The 16,858-nt window shown below is 42.0% G+C and overlaps 1 protein-coding gene across 1 annotated transcript in view; it reads right to left on the reverse strand.

Moving 5' to 3' along the window:
* The window catches only part of TENM1 (teneurin transmembrane protein 1), a 273,477-nt gene that overhangs the window by 221,794 nt on the left and 34,825 nt on the right, over positions 1–16,858 (reverse strand). The gene's annotated exons all lie outside the window — the stretch shown is intronic.

Below are 16,858 nucleotides of genomic sequence, written 5' to 3' on the forward strand. Positions count from 1 at the left end.
TGTCAACTCCCATGTAATGGAGATAAACTTCAAAAGAATATAAATCTCTGAAAATATTAAATCTCAAAGTTGAGTTAATCCATGTAATTGCTTCTTACCCAAATGGAACAATATATTTAAATAAAGCATTAATTTCACTGCATCTCCCATGACATAAATGCAACAAGGTCATTTCTGAAATATTATTTCTTGCTGAAAAGGACGTAATCTAAAAATCTATTGGATTTTTTTAAAATTCTTGTTTTATTGGTTCAGTAAAACATGCAAAAAGGAACAGCAAAATGAAAAACAAAAATAAAAATACATATGCATATGCATATGCATATTTAAAAGATTTTGGGGGGAAAAGTAAAATAAGCAAAAGAAACAAAAATGTTTTTTTAAAAACATTATGAAAGGGATTCTGGTAGCCACCCCACCCTTCTTTCTTTCCCAGCTCCCCCATCTTTTTTTCTCCAGCCACTTCTTTCTTTCCCAGCTCCCCCATCTTTTTTTCTCCAGCCACTCATCGCTAGTTGAATATTTTTAAGCTTTACTCTGCACATTATTAGGGACGCAGTGGCGCTGCGGGTTAAACCGCTGAGCTGCTGAGCTTGCCGATCGGCAGGTCGGCAGTTCGAATCCGTGTGACGGGGTGAGCTCCCATGGCTAGTCCCAGTTCCTGCCAACCTAGCAGTTCGAAAACATGCAAATGTGAGTAGATTAATAGGTACCGCTTCGGCGGGCAGGTAACGGCGTTCCGTGTAGTCATGCTGGCCACATGACCACGGAAGTGTCTACGGACAAATGCCGGCTCTTCGGCTTTGAAACGGAGATGAGCACCGCCCCCTAGAGTCGGACACGACTGGACTTAATGTCAAGGGAAACCTTTACCTTTTACCTGCACATTATTACTCCTTTCTATTTGAATCATTTTGATTATTATGATTATTTAAACAGTTTCTCTTTTTCTTCACATGCTCTAACTTTGAAACTACCTCTGGAGCTAAAAATATACGTGATGCCAAGGCACAAAGGTTGGTGGCATCTTTGCCTCACCTTCTCCCAGGCACCTGATGTCACATTGCAAGACAGACAGAATGTAGTGGCCCATTTGTGCCTTTACTTTACAGGCAACTTGCTACTTCCAGATATATTTGTGGACAAGCCTTTTGCAAACTGCAGAGTTTATAGAAAAACTTGTGTGGGTGAATCAAACATGTGCCATGCCTTCCAAACATGGTGTGTTCCCTTTGTAGAACACTGCTTAAATATGGTGTTCCAACTCCCAACTCCCACCTGGATGCATTTTGTGGCATAGATGGTGGGGTTTAGCTATGCACATTTAATCTTGTTATCTCCAGCGTTGAATATGCCCTAGAGGAGAGACATCTCAGAGCAGATTTTTTTTGGGGGGGGGGCTATTTTAGGCTCTCATTTTGTACATACACAAAACTCACAGGTTAGGAAGAGTTTCCGGACTGATGACAAGCTACACATAGGAATAATATGATTCAAATGGTAGGGGTGATGGTGGTGATCTCTAAACTTATGTTATTTTCATCCTCAGCATTTAGCCAATGTGTGAAAATGGAGCACTGGGTTTATCCTTCCTTCCTTCCTCCCTCCCTCCCTCCCTTTTCTGTCCAGCCTTTATTATTTTTAAAAATAACTCAAGGTGGTGAACATACCTAATACTCCTTCCTCCTCCTATTTTCCCCACAACAGCAACCCTGTGAGGTGAGTTGGACTGAAAGGGAGGGACTGGCCCAAGGTGACCCAGCCAGCTTTCATGCCTAAGGCAGGACTAGACCTCACAGACTCCTGGTTTCTAGGTAACCACCCTACAGAGGTCCTACAGGGGAGCTTTAGTGGAGACCATCAAAGAAGTAGAGGCACTTCCCATGGAGTAGATTGTGATGACCAGCCTGAACCACAGTGGACTGAGGCTCATAAACCAGAGAGATGCATCCACTGATCCATCTGGAAAGGCTAACCAACAAAGCTTTATAGCCAGAGTTAACTGAAAAGATTCAAATAAGACCATTCATAGTTGTTCCTGAGTTCTAGATAACTACTCTTTCCTATTCTTTCTTTAACAGTATCTTGTGTTTTGGACAAAAGAAAGCAGGTGCAGCTCCTGATTCCTGTGGAATGAAGAATTTACCTTTGGCATAAAGGTAGAGCATCTGAAGAGTCTTTCGTTATGACATTCAGTTTTTTTTTTTCTGGAACAGAAACCCTCCACCTGTCACTCTTCAGCTATCTTCCAAGTTAAGTGCTTGAGAGCAGCCAGAAGTACTGCAATGGTTCAAACAGTGGATCCAATAATCAAGCACAGATCCCATGATGCAAACCTATGCACAGCCACAGTTTAAAGCACCTTTTAATGCAGTATATGGATAGGAAGCTATAGAGAGCTCCAAAATGCTATCAAAAACACTGGAAAGAGCAAAAACCTTCTCTTAAGAGTACATTCCCATCAAACCAGACAACTCCTCTTACCATCCACACAAGTTCTGCAAAATTGGCAAGCAAACTCTTCCTGGGACAGAAGACCCAGTAGCTGTGGGACGAGACCTTCTGTATGACATGATTGGTTAATCAGATCTGTGAACCAAGGTCTCCTTGGCCAACAAGGAGTAATCAATATTACTTCTGCTGTCTGCCGACATCCTAATGGTTAACACTCAGCAAATCGATGGAATCAGTAGAAGTCCAGGCATCTAATGCCCCTGGAGCCAAAAAAGAGCAAAGGAATCCAATCTATACCCCTCCCTCATGGGAAAGAACCATAGTCCTTGATGCTTGGGGCCTCCTCTCTGTGGAGTTGAATAGTAAGAGCTTCTGGCATTAAACTGAGTCACTTGAAGTTAAGGCTAGCTCATGGAACTTCCATCTCGGAACAAAAGGGAGAAAATCTGCTTGAATGTGGCCTGTTCCCTTTGTTGCAAATTTTTTCTGGAGTGCCTTCTTTTTTATCCTTTATATGTAGGTAGTTTGTTGGTTTGCTTTTTTGTCTCCCTTTGCTGTTTCCATTCAAGAAATAATTCCTGACTGCAGTGTAGGACTATTGCAAAGGGTGAAGTTTTCCACATTTTTCTTTTTGAGCTGGTGAGCTGAAAGACATAACCTACCTCAGCAATGTGGGTCATGGAAGGAGATGAAGAGAATTAGAAGATGTCATAACTAGCTACCACCAAAAGCTGCAAGGGCTCGACCATTAAGAGAGAGAGAGAAAAAAAACAATGTTATTGCAAACTAGAAAAAGTCAGGTCAGTGCAGAAGGTCCACTGAGTGATTCAGGAACCCAATCATACACATTTGTGTATGTGTGATGGAACCCCAGGATTTAAATCCTAGGTCTTGGTCTCCTGGCCTTTCAGGATATCAGACTTTTTGCTGTTTTTCTCCCAGGCAGGACCATGCAGGGTCCAGGCACTGTGTTTACATAGCAGTCTTATCTGATTGAAAGCTCCTTGCTTCCCACCTTGCCAACCTCAGCTCTCATAGCAACAAGCTGCAGAGTCTTCACTTGCCTGATCTGTGAAAAGGCATCTTCTGGCTTTATACTTTGTTAAAGTAGAAAATGGCAATTCTTGCAATTCTCAAATGGGTGGCCACAAGAGGGAAGGTGGCCAACATTATTTGGACAAACACTTACAAACCAAGGCAAGGCAGGATTGGAACTCCCTGGTAGGACTTCTTCTCCAGTGAGAACATTTTCAAAGAGATTCTACCTCCACTAATAAAAGAGAGTTAGAAGTTCCTATCAGTAGAAGAGAATCTCTGTAGCTCAGGGTGGAACTGTGGAGTTCTTGGTGCTCTCTGAGCTTGGTGGTTGGCTTGCAGATGTTTCATTGCCTGACCAGGCAACATCCAACAGCCAAACTCAGAGAGCACCAAGGACTCCACAGAAGTTCCTATCTTAGATTCCAAGATTTTGTACCATTCCCTTAATTCTTGCATTAAAACTGCTGATTGAGATCTGTGCAATTCTTGCTTCCTTGAGCCTGCTCTGGTGTACAGGACCTGACGGTTCTTAGTTTGATAAAGATTTAGGCCATGGTTTAGTAAGCCACCAGATACGAATTCCAATGTTATCTTTGCCACTTTAGGGGTTCACAGAAAGTGGGCAAGATCAAAAAGGTTCCACTCCAATGTTCTTGGGGAAATACTGCATTTTAGATGGGAACAAATTCAGTTGCAACTCCATCCCTTTCTTCTTAATAAATCTTGCTAAAGAGTCTCTGTGAAAATTGGTCAGAAAAGGAATTACTTTTAATTTCAAGCATATGCCTAAGATCCTGACCCAATCCATTATAGTTAATCTTTCACTGTTGGGAAATGTTAGTGTTGAGATGTCAACAGCATGGGAAACATCTGCATCTTCCAGACACCTGCCATGACTCATACCATACACCAGATGATAACGTGGCCTCCTAGAGTGAATCCGTATAAATATTTTTAGCAGCTTCTGAGAATTCACAGGTACCAGTATTTAAAAATAAAACAGAATTTCAGTGTTTCAAGGTTACAGGCAGGGCCCGTGTCTCTATTGCTAGGAATAAGGACTTTAAATAAATCTGAATTTGAGCTAACTTTCAATTATGCTTTCATCATGGTATCTGTTCAATTAATGGCTGCTTTTCAAGCAAATCCCTCCAGAAGTAGATGCTACTAGGGCAGGGGTAAGCAATATGGTATTTGTGTCTACTGATGTCTGTCTTGGGGCTCACCAAGCTTCCCACTTAGACAGACAGACAGACAGAACAACTTAACAGTGCATGGTCCAGGATGCAGACACTGACTCTGAAGAAGCTGCTCCAGCTGAACCAATGGAATATCAGCCTCAAGAGACACCAAGCCAGGAATCAACTGAGGGTGATCATTCCACTGGTTCAGCTAGAGCGACTTCTTCAGAGTCAGAGTCCTGGGCAATGACAGACAGACAGACAAACACAGGTATATATGGAAAATGGTATGCTGCAAAGCAATGCTTCATCCTCTACTATTATACTTATTGCAGAGTGCCTTTGGGCCCCACAAAAATGCCATTGGGATGGTAGAGATAATTTTCAAGGTTAGTTTACCTTCTGGAAAATGGAGGTTTTGTGACTGTTCATGCCCAGTGTAGCAGCCATTTTGTCAATCAACAAAACCTCAAGGACAGCCATTTTGTGGGTGTGCTAGGTTCATTCTCTCAGAATTCTAAAAGTGCTTCCTATTCTAAAAGCAGGAGCCTAGCATCAGAACAATAGATGAATTGCCAAACATCAATTAAGCTACAACTGAAACGTAAGAATATGACCCCAAAAACCCCAGAGATTCATAATGATAGCATATCAATCATACATCAAAAAACAGAGCAGAGATTTTTCCTTGTGCAAATCTGAGGACAAATGCAAAAAGTCTTTGCATCTCGTGACTTTCTGCATCTTTGCAGTGCCAACCTGGGTAGAGAACTAATCTGAAGGACATTCAACCTGAGAGCTTCAACTGACAGGCAGACAAGCTTCTTGCCCTTGATGTCAGCACTCCCAGATAAACCAGACAGGAAACACAATGAGATGAGCTAATTCTACTTTATTGTAAGGCTACCTTAGCAGAATCTTGCAAGTCTGAAAGTCCAATTCTCCCCTGTCGCCTTCATGGACCAAGAAACTAGGGAGGGTCCCTTCTGAGATGTTTGCCACACCCCCATTCCTGCTATGGGCTAGAGTGCCTCTTATCTGACTGTTCCCCTGGCTGTGGCTCTTCCTCCTGTCTCCCAAGGTCATTCCCACCTACCATTACAATATTCTCAGTTTAACAGCCAGTAAAATTAAGGTGCTAAGGATAAATTAACAAAAGAATAAATGAGAGGAAATGAACTCCACACAAGGAAGAAAATGAATGTGCATGTGCATGAGGAATCTATCTAAACATATTGTACTGGTGATGGGAGGGTGACTATGGTGATGGAAAAATAAGGAATCATATTTAGTGTAATGAATATGTTGTAGGAAAGCAAACAATAAAATTTTCATCCAGCCAGAGGTGGCTGTGAGCTGAAATGCGGCATCCAATTAATGAATTCTGGAGTGAGCTACTATTACTCTTTTGCTATCTGATATTACAGCAATGTCGCAGTTCAGCATTTCTTCATTCTGTGGCATTTAATTCCGTTTTGCATTTAACTGTACACTCAGTGTGGTTTGAAAAAAAGCATGGATGCATTTGCCCAACAGAAGCATAGAATAAGGGCTTTCAGGAAAGCTGAAGAAAATTCCAGAAAATAAATGTGCAAAACATCACGCTTGTAGCATGAATTGCCAATAGTTCGGGCTACAGGTTGATCACCCCTAAAATATATGGTGAGTTACTTGGCACTGTGAGTCTCCTTCTTTGCAGGAAAAAAAAAAATGGTGAAAAAGAAAAAAACGATGAAACGTGGGTGCCTCCATTAGGCAAGAGGAAATCTCATCCTTCAGACTAATGCCTTTGCTTTTGCTTTAATTAGGAATGAAATATTTACTTCTCAATGTGGCAAGAGCATAATCCTTTAGGAAAGAAAGACATTTTGCTCTCTGCCTTGGAGCAACCACAGAGCAGAATGGTTGTCCTGGTTTCCATCACGGAAGAGGTGAAATAGGAGTTTCGCACGTTCTTACAGAAATACAGCAGTACAAGAGCAGTGGTCTCTACCTCCTCAAAACCGCAAGAGCAAGAATGAGATTTTGGAGTATCTGCCCAGCAGGAGTGCTGATGGAAATACATTATGCTGTGTCCAAAAGAAGTCCTTCGTCAGCCTACAGAAGGTGGGAGATGTTAAATATTTGGCCAGCAACCAAGATCCCCTTAAAATCCAGGTTCTGCTGTTATGTGGCATCCAACTGATTTCTGGCTGGTACTCCGTATCATCTTTCCTTTCAAAGAATAAAAGTCTGGCCTTTTCAAAACCCAGGGAAGGGACCCCGCTAAGAGTTCAGAAGATGCTCGTTTGGAGTCTATAGCATCCCTCCAGCTAAGAGAATAGTCCTCTGCCAATTCCAGGGGTTATAGGCCACTAGGGAAGAACTTGATCTTTACCAAAAACTGCCTCCGGACCATAACCTCTATTCTAGGTGTGCTAACTTCAAATCTGAAGGTGGCGTTGGCTACACAACTTGGGGCAGCCAGAATAGCTCCGAATAATTTCATTCACACCCCTTTCGTTGTATTCTTCATGGCGCAGATTCCCACCTGTGTTCCATATAAGATCTAAGCTAATGTTTTGCCCTCAAAATGTTGAAGAGCATCAGGAGCTGACTCTCTGCCTTTGGAGTAAAAGAGGTACCTGATAGCAGCATAAGATCACAACGCACTTTCCACAATTTGGCATCAAACCCCACTCTAAGGTATTTAATGGTGTGAACTTGCTCAGTCTTGTTCCCGGCTAAAATCCAAGTTTTCTGGTGGGGTCTTTTCCCAAAGGCCCTGATTTAGGGTTTTTGATAATTGAGCCTGTTTTGCTTGCTATGAAGAATGATAGATTGCACTGCTCTTTTGAGTCTAACTGCAGTTTGGGATACAATGGTGGTGTTATTTGCATACAAAAGGATGGGTATTGTGCTGCCTGGCAGTTTGGAAGATCTTGAAAATTAAATGGTAGGGGGACGTGAAGCATTTGGAAGGGCACTTCACACACACAAGGAGAATCTCACAGAAAGCAAAGACACTTCTATCCCAACTGTGCCAAAGCAAAGTGCCAAGTAGCTTTGCTCTGGTGGCAATCTTGGCAAGGGAGTCTTTGCTGCTGGCATACAGATGTCTGGGTGGCACAGCTCCTGTGGCAGCTGTGCCAAGCCAATGAAAGGACAAAACACCTCAATGCTTCAAGCAGCCATTTCAAAGGGCGCTTGACTCACTACACAAAGTGCCCTTCCTAACAGTTCAGATAAGGAATATATTTCTTATTTTCCAATCAAGAAACATTTTGCAGGTGGTTTTTTCCCCCTCCAGTTGCCAGCAAAATACAGAAAAGATGAATTTGCACAATCCTTTCACCCCTTGAATCTGAAAGTTCGCATGGGAGTATTTAAACTTCAGAATGGCAGCTATTTTCCAATGCAATATATGCATGTAATCTAGGGAAAGGAAAAAACGATTTCGGTTTTGTGTGTAAATGAGATTTTTAAAAACACAATCCAACTCTGTTAAAATAATGTGTAAAATGCATTCATAATGTAGTTGATTATACGCAAGAGAGGATTTCATGCTAAGCTTCAAGCCACAGCAGAGTTGGACTGATTGTTTATTTGCTGCTTGTTGTCTTGTTGTTCACTTGGGAACAAAAAGCTGGACAGGATGGATCTTTCAGCGGATCCAGGGGCCTTTTGTCATTCTCTCAGAACAAACAGGAATAAAATTTGAAACCACTGTCACAGTCTTTTTTTTTTTAGATTTTTTATCCCACCTTTATAATTTTTATAAATAACTCAAGGTGGGGAACATACCTAATACAGGTAGTCCTCGCTTGACAACCATTCATTTAGCGATGGTTTAGACTTACGACAATGCTGGAAAAAAACAACTTATGACCAGTCCTCACACTTACAACTGTTGCAGAATCCCCACAGTCACATGATCATGATTTGGGCACTTTGCAGCAGGTTCACATTTATGACCGTGATCGCCAGTTTTGACCTTCCCAGTTGGCTTCTGGCAAGCAAAATCAATGGGGAACCACGGGATTTGCTTAACAACCACATGGTTTGCTTAATGCCCACAATGATTCGACCACCACAAAACAGGTCGTAAAATCGGGTTGGATTTGCTGAATGACTGCTTTGCTTAGCAACCAAAATGCTGGTCCCAATTGTGATGGTTAAGCAAGGACTACCTGTACTCCTTCTTCTTCCTCCTGTTTTCCCCACAACAACAACCCTGTGAGGTGAGTTGGGCTGAGAGAGAAGACTGGCCCAAGGTCACCCAGATGGCTTTCATGCCTAAGGCAGGACTAGAGCTCACAATCTCCGGGTTTCTAGCGCGGAGCCTTAACCACTCGACCAAACTGGCTCCTGCATAAGGAATGGGAAGAGTGGTGAAAAAAACAAAAAGTCTTCTCAGATGGTTGTTTGTCCAAGGAGAAGGACTAAGGATCAGATGAAGTATCCCTAGGCTCAAGTCTGAGGAACTGGCCTCTAAGGCCAGAGTTGTAGCAGAATATAGAATATTCCATTCTTTGCTCCTAAATTCTGATTCCACTCCTCAGATTCAACCCGTCCCCCCGACTCAGCTAAAAGACAGAGAGGCAGAGAAATGCCAGGTTACTCGGAATGGACTTGCAATTAAGGATCTCAGAAGTAGGATACTGCTTCTAAATCACCCAGCTTCTTCAATCAGGATGGCCATGTTTTGACTGTGCTTGGATGGTGCCTGTGAACTTCCAGTATAAAAGCCTCAGCTTAGCCCCTCAGCATGTGCACAAGTCCTTTGACACTCTGTTTTTCAATCTTTCTTGCCTTGATCCTTGTCGGACTATTTAGGAACTTACCCTTTGTGTAGAAATGACAATGCCTTGTTATTCTACTCATTGAACGTGGAGTATTGCTATTAAATACCGACTTCGGACTGCATGAAGTGTTTGGATAGTTTAATAAAGACTTTGTTATAAAAGGTAGTCTGTGCTGTTATTGTTGCAATTTCCAACGCTCTGATTGGAAAACCATGTGCATATTTTTGTTTTAATTATGGAGCTAACGGTTTTCTCAAAAGCACAGAGAGAGAACTCATAGATGAAGCCGTATGTTATTTGAGCTTCTACCACTAACATAACTGGTTCATTATCTATCTTGTTTGGATCTGTGGTTGTCGAACAAAAGAAATTTCAGTTGCTCACCACTGCCATTTTCCAACTCAGGGTGCTAAAATTGGAGGAAGGGGACAGTCTTAAACCTGATAATATCGTATTTTCAAAAATGCATCATGTCTGGTAAGTTAAAGAATAGCTTTCTGATGATGTGAAGCTCATGTCGGTGATCTTGATTTTAGGGACAGCATTAGTATTTGTTATTAGATCAGAAAGGGTTGATCCTTTTGCAGTCGGGGATCATGCTGTCCTTTAAATAAGACATTCTGTTGGCTGCTGGATTATGACTCTGTTTAGCACTTTAGGGAGGGTCAATCAACAGGAAAAAGAAAGGAACTTTCCACCTTTGACTTAAACTCATGCAAATATAGATTGATCAGGTTGAAAAACATAATTAAGATGCCTGAACGAATACATTTTCCACAATAAAACCTGGCAAATCTCCCTGATTATAAACGTGCTTCTCCACCCCAGACACATTTCTCCATGTGATCTGCTCTATCCTTCACTTTGAAGCAAACCATAATGAAGGATAGCCACAAACAGCACTAGGGTTTACTCACGTGAAACAAATCTCATATAATTCCAGCCTATGTCAAAACGCTTGCCATTGTTATTAATGCAATTACATTGGTAATCATATGAAATTTAATTTAATGCCATTGCAGCACTTGGTGCAATACTCAAAAAATTTACCAAATATTTAGAAATTTTGCACTTACTGGACTGAACACCACTAAATTTGCAAAAATGATCCTCCTTGAAATCATATACATTTTATGGTAGTGCCTCTATGAATCTTAGGTCCTTGTTGTTGTTGTTTATTCGTTTAGTCGCTTCCGACTCTTCGTGACTTCATGGACCAGCCCACGCCAGAGCTTCCTGTCGGTCGTCAACACCCCCAGCTCCCCCAGGGATGGGTCTGTCACCTCTAGAATATCATCCATCCATCTTGCCCTTGGTCGGCCCCTCTTCCTTTTGCCCTCCACTCTCCCCAGCATCAGCATCTTCTCCAGGGTGTCCTGTCTTCTCATTATGTGGCCAACGTATTTCAGTTTTGCCTTTAATATCATTCCCTCAAGTGAGCAGTCTGGCTTTATTTCCTGGAGGATGGACTGGTTTGAACTTCTTGCAGTCCAAGGCGCTCTCAGAATTTTCCTCCAACACCACAGTTCAAAAGCATCTATCTTCCTTCGCTCAGCCTTCCCTATGGTCCAGCTCTCGCAGCCATATGTTACTACGGGGAACACCATTGTTTTAACTATGCGGACCTTTGTTGTCAGTGTGATGTCTCTGCTCTTAACTATTTTATCGAGATTTGTCATTGCTCTTCTCCCAAGGATTAAGCGTCTTCTGATTTCCTGACTGCAGTCAGCATCTGCAGTAATCTTTGCACCTAGGAATACAAAGTCTTTCGCTGCTTCTACATTTTCTCCCTCTATTTGCCAGTTATCAATCAAGCTGGTTGCCATAATCTTGGTGGTTTTTTTGAGGTTTAGCTGCAAGCCAGCTTTTGCACTTTCTTCTTTCACCTTCATCATAAGGCTCCTCAGTTCCTCTTCACTTTCAGCCATCAAAGTGGTATCATCTGCATATCTGAGATTGTTAATGTTTCTTCCAGAGATTTTAACTCCAGCCTTGGATTCCTCAAGCCCAGCATGTTGCATGATGTGTTCTGCATACAAGTTGAATAGGTAGGGTGAGAGTATACAGCCCTGCCGTACTCCTTTCCCAATCTTAAACCAGTCTGTTATTCTGTGGTCTGTTCTTACTGTTGCTACTTGGTCATTATACAGATTCTTCAGGAGGCATACAAGATGACTTGGTATCCCCATACCACTAAGAACTGGCCACAATTTGTTATGGTCCACACAGTCAAAGGCTTTAGAATAGTCAATAAAACAAAAATAGATCTTTTTCTGAAACTCCCTGGCTTTTTCCATTATCCAGCGGATATTGGCAATTTGGTCTCTAGTTCCTCTGCCTTTTCTAAACCCAGCTTGTACATCTGGCAATTCTCGCTCCATGAACTGCTGAAGTCTACCTTGCAGGATCTTGAGCATTACCTTACTGGCATGTGAAATGATTAGGTCCTTGACAAGGACACAAATCATTGCAGTCAATCACCAGTCAATTAAATGATGATGAATGATGATGTTGATGATGCTCATATGCACATATACCAAAACTGGGCATAAATATAAGCACTGCATTTTTTTTTCTTTCATTCAGATCAGATTGTATCTCCCTGGCAATTCCAGAACTTTGAGATGACACAACAGGCATCTAGTCAAACCTGCTGACTTCAGTCAGCAAGTGAAGAATAAAAGATTCAAAGTTTTCCCTTCAGCCTAGATTTAAGGAACTATCAACAAAAGGTTTAAGTATAGGTTGTCCTTGCTTAACGACCACAATTGGGACCAGTATTTTGGTTGCTAAGCAAAGCGGTCATTAAGCGGTCATTAAGCTGACCCAATTTTACAGCCTGTTTTGCAGCAGTCGTTAAGTGAATCACCATGGGGTTAAGTGAACCATGTGGTCGTTAAGTGAATCACGCAGTTCCCCATTGATTTTGCTTGCCAGAAGCCAGCCAGGAAGGTCAAAAATCGCAATCACGTGACCATGTGATGGTGCGATGGTCATAAATGTGAACTGGTTGCCAAGTGTTGAAATTGTGATCATGTAACTGAGGGGGATGCTGCAATGGTCGTAAGTGTGAGTACTGATGGTAAGTGGCTTTTTTCAGCACTGTTGTAAGTCCGAACCGTAACTAAATGAACGGTTGTTAAGTGAGGGCAACCGGTATGGCCAGAACATCTGTGATTAAAACTCCTTAAGAGAAGAAAAGAAAGTGTTCATATTCATATTTATTTTATATTAACTGATTCATTTTTTTAGTGGTTAAGGCAATGGGCTAGAAACCAGGAGATTTGAGAGTTCTAGTCCTGCCTTAGGCATGAAAGCCGGCTGGGTGACCTTGGGCCAGTCGCTCTCTCTCAGCCCAAGAGCCAATCAGGCGTGGTAGGAGAGTTCTAGTCCCGCCTTAGGCATGAAAGCCGGCTGGGTGACCCTGGGCCAGTCCCTCTCTCTCAGCCCAAGAGCCAATCAGGCGTGATAGGAGAGTTCTAGTCCCGCCTTAGGCATGAAAGCAGGCTGGGTGACCTTGGGCCAATCACTCTCTCTCAGCCCAAGAGCCAATCAGGCGTGGTAGGAGAGTTCTAGTCCCGCCTTAGGCCCGAAAGCTGGCTGGGCGACCTTGGGCCAGTCCCTCTCTCTCAGCCCAAGAGCCAATCAGGCGTGGTAGGAGAGTTCTAGTCCCGCCTTAGGCATGAAAGCAGGCTGGGTGACCTCGGGCCAGTCACTCTTTCTCAGCCCAACCCACCTCACAGGGTGGTTGTTGTGGGGAAAATAGGAGGAGGAAGGAGTATTAGGTATGTTTGCCGCCTTGAGTTATTTATAAAAATAATAAAGGTGGGATAGAAAATAAATAAATAAATAAATTAAAAATTAAAAAAAATATCCAATTTATACTACACTTTGGACTGGCTTAATACTTTGCCATAAAGGATTTGTATTTATTGATGATAATCCAAAAAGAAACTGAAAGAATATCATTCCAAAATATCCAGTTTATTATAGCATATAGATAATGGGCAAATGAAATGACTTTTTTTTTTTTTTTACCACAAGTTGGTTTATTTGTTTTTAACTTGACTTTTTAAAATTATCCATTATGGAATATTTAATACAGCCTCACTGGGTTATATAAGTTTGACATATTGCAATCAAGCAAAATAAAATGGTCAGAGAAACAAGGGGATCAAAAGCAGGACAGTTATAAGGGGCTAAGGCAGGAGCAAGGGCCGGGAAAGAGCACGGCTAACTTGGCAAAATCTCAGATTGAACAGGAGGTGCAAATATAACTAATGACCATCTGGAATAAGTTATATCACCCCCGCGGACTACTGTGGCTTGAGGCAGATGCACAGAGATGGGTGGCTTTGCAAAAGGGCTGGCAAAATTGGAAATGAAAGGCAAGTCTTTGCAAATTACTGGATTGGGTTATTCCTGGATAACTACCGTGCAGTAGAGCTGTTGGACTAGTTCGTATCTACCTTCAACCATGGAAATTCAATCATGGAACAAGTTCATATCTACCTTCAACCATGGAAGTTCAATCATGGAACAAGTTCATATCTACCTTCAACCATGGAAGTTCAATCATGGAACAAGTTCATATCTACCTTCAACCATGGAAGTTCAATCATGGAACAAGTTCATATCTACCTTCAACCATGGAAGTTCAATCATGGAAGTTCATTAGGTTCCACCCAAAATATCTCACAGGGTTGTTTGAGGGGGCAGGGGGAGTAAATTAGAGAAGGTGTATTTTCTGCATGTGTATACATGAGCATTACTCTGACCTCCTGTACGGAAGATGGGACATAAATGTCTTTAGGTGTTAGGTTTACATCCCACCTTCTCTCCAGGCAGCATACACAGTCTTTTTCAACAACCCTGTGAGGTAGGGCGGTCTGATAAAAGTGACTAGTCCAAGTGAGATTTCATTTCTGAGGGTAGACCTTGAACATGAGCTTCCCCTAGTCCAACATCTTAGCCACAGTATCACATTGGCTCTGTAAGAATGAGAAAATATGACAGCCAATGTTGTATGTTTGCTATTAAGCATAGGAGGAGGTAACTTGTGGGGTTTTCTATTCCATGTGTCAAAAAAAAAAAAGGCTTGATTGGCATGTTGAGAAAGCAATTGTTGCTCTCCCTTAGGCAATAAAATGTCATAGCCCAGACCTGTTTCCAAATTCTAGCCCTGGAAACTCCTGAGATTAATCCAGTAATCCTTAAATTGCAAGGCAATTTATACCACCTTCCTGGGTCAGCAGGTAAAGTCAGAGAGGTTTTTATCTCAGCTGTGTTGACAACCTGTTCTGCTAGTCACAGAAGTTACAGACAGGCCCCGAACATCTGGGAGCTGCTGGCACCAGCAGCTCATCCCTGTTCTTGTGCCCTTTCCCAGCCAGGTAATGTTAGGAGGGAGGCAAATACCCTGTTCTAATTTTCTTGCAACTGTAAGGGAAGAATTCCCCATTGCATTTTTGTATCCCTCAACATGCAGCTGCATGAACAATTGGATATTTTGTTTTCAAAAGGAGGTCTTGACCAACACCAGGTTCAGATGTGTCCCTGATTAATTCCAACAGCTGTAGCATGTACTGTAATTGAATGACTCTGTTTTTAGTTTCCCATATAATGCCTCACTGTGGCATTCTTCCAAAACTCCCAAAATGAAAATGGCAGACTTGGACCAGATCTTTGGAGATATTCTGAGAATGTTCAACTGGCCAAATTCAGCTGCCTGGTAGACATGGTGCTGGTGGGACTCAAAGTATCTGCCAGGGCCACTGAAGTAAAATGGGAATGGAAAAAAGTTCAACACTTCAGAGTAACAGCAATATTGCTGTAATGTGAGTCAGCTGCACTTAACCTGTACAGTCAATGTAAAACATTTTTTCCCCCCAGAACCTGTCAAATAAGCACAACATGCAGTGGACAATGGATTAGGACAGCAGCCAGCCAACATTTAGATCTGCAGGAAAGAAGTCCTGATCCATTATGTTGTGTTTAACTGGCTGTACTCATACATCCAGTGTTGACTTTGGGCCCGCAAGATAGTTGAAAAACAGAGAAAAAAGACAACTAACTTGATTAACAGTGGTCCTTAATCAATAAAACATCCAACTGTCACACATATACAAGATGGAGAGCTCATCTCCTTCCTTGGAGCAGCAGACAAGCCAAGTTGGTCCTCCAAGGAAAATAAATCAGGTCCAAAAAAGAGTAGAAGCTCACCAACAAATTAGACGGTACCAGTCCTGTGAGCTCATTCATGCCTGCAGGGTGGCCTGCTGTGAGCAGATAAGCAAAAAACAGAGTTTGTTATCAGTAGCAATATTTTGTCCCGCCTCATAAAAATTTGACACAGCTGGAGGTGAACTAATTGAGAAGGGAAGATAGCAACATCGAAGGGATTTCAAAATGTAATTAAAGAGCGATGAGCAAAGGGAATCTGTGGAAGAAAGAATGCCCTGGGCTTGGAGAACACCAAGAAGTTCAAAGCCAGTTCCAAAAGTGACCTTTAATAAGGATGAGCAAATGTGTATTAAGCTGGAGCAAAAGGCTCTCAAAAGCTTTGATCGGAAAAGTCCACACAATCTTCACTTCAGAGGTATGAGCTTCTGAAAACTATGAGGTTTTTGTTTTTGTTTGTTTACTTAGCCTTGCTGCATGGGTGTAGAAGTGAATCTAAAGATTGTTGAGTTAATAGAGCATATTTTGCCAAACTGGCACTTTGCTGTAGTAACAGCATATCACGATTATATCAGATCAGGGAATGGTACTATACAGCTTCAAAAGCTTGTGATGGCTACTACCACTTACCACACTGGCTAGATAAACTTTGGAGCAAGATGTCTCCGAGATTCAAATGGTTTGGTGTAGATATAAGCACATGTCACACATACCAAATAAAAACACAACCAGAACTAGGAGGCTCTTGATGACTATCATCCACAAGATTGGGCAAATCAATAAGGTGCGATTCTACTTGCTGGTGGCCTTCCAAGAAGGATCAGACTGGCCATGATGTTAGCCTTCATAGAGCTTTGGCCTGTTTTAACCTTTTGTTACTGTATTCAGGGTAGCCAACTTGATATCCAGGGACAGTAAAGCACCCTTGACAGACTTCCTGCTCCATCTGACATTTTAAATGTTTTAAAGACATTTTAATGTTTAAAAATGTGGAACTGGCATATCACAAAACCCAATCCCAGCCTCCAGTGTTCTCAGCATTTTCAAACATGAATCCTCCACATAAGCCTGCTAGCTTCGAAAATAAAAATAGTGGGTATTGGCAACTTGGCAATTTGTTTTTTGGAAATGTAGATACCTTCTCAGAAAACAGTAACCTTCTGGGGTAGTGGCAGAGATTATTCTGGGATGCCTGTGGAGGAGCAATTTCACTAATTCTGC

The sequence above is a fragment of the Candoia aspera genome, chromosome 12 (assembly GCF_035149785.1).
Source record: "Candoia aspera isolate rCanAsp1 chromosome 12, rCanAsp1.hap2, whole genome shotgun sequence".
Lineage (NCBI taxonomy): Eukaryota > Metazoa > Chordata > Lepidosauria > Squamata > Boidae > Candoia > Candoia aspera.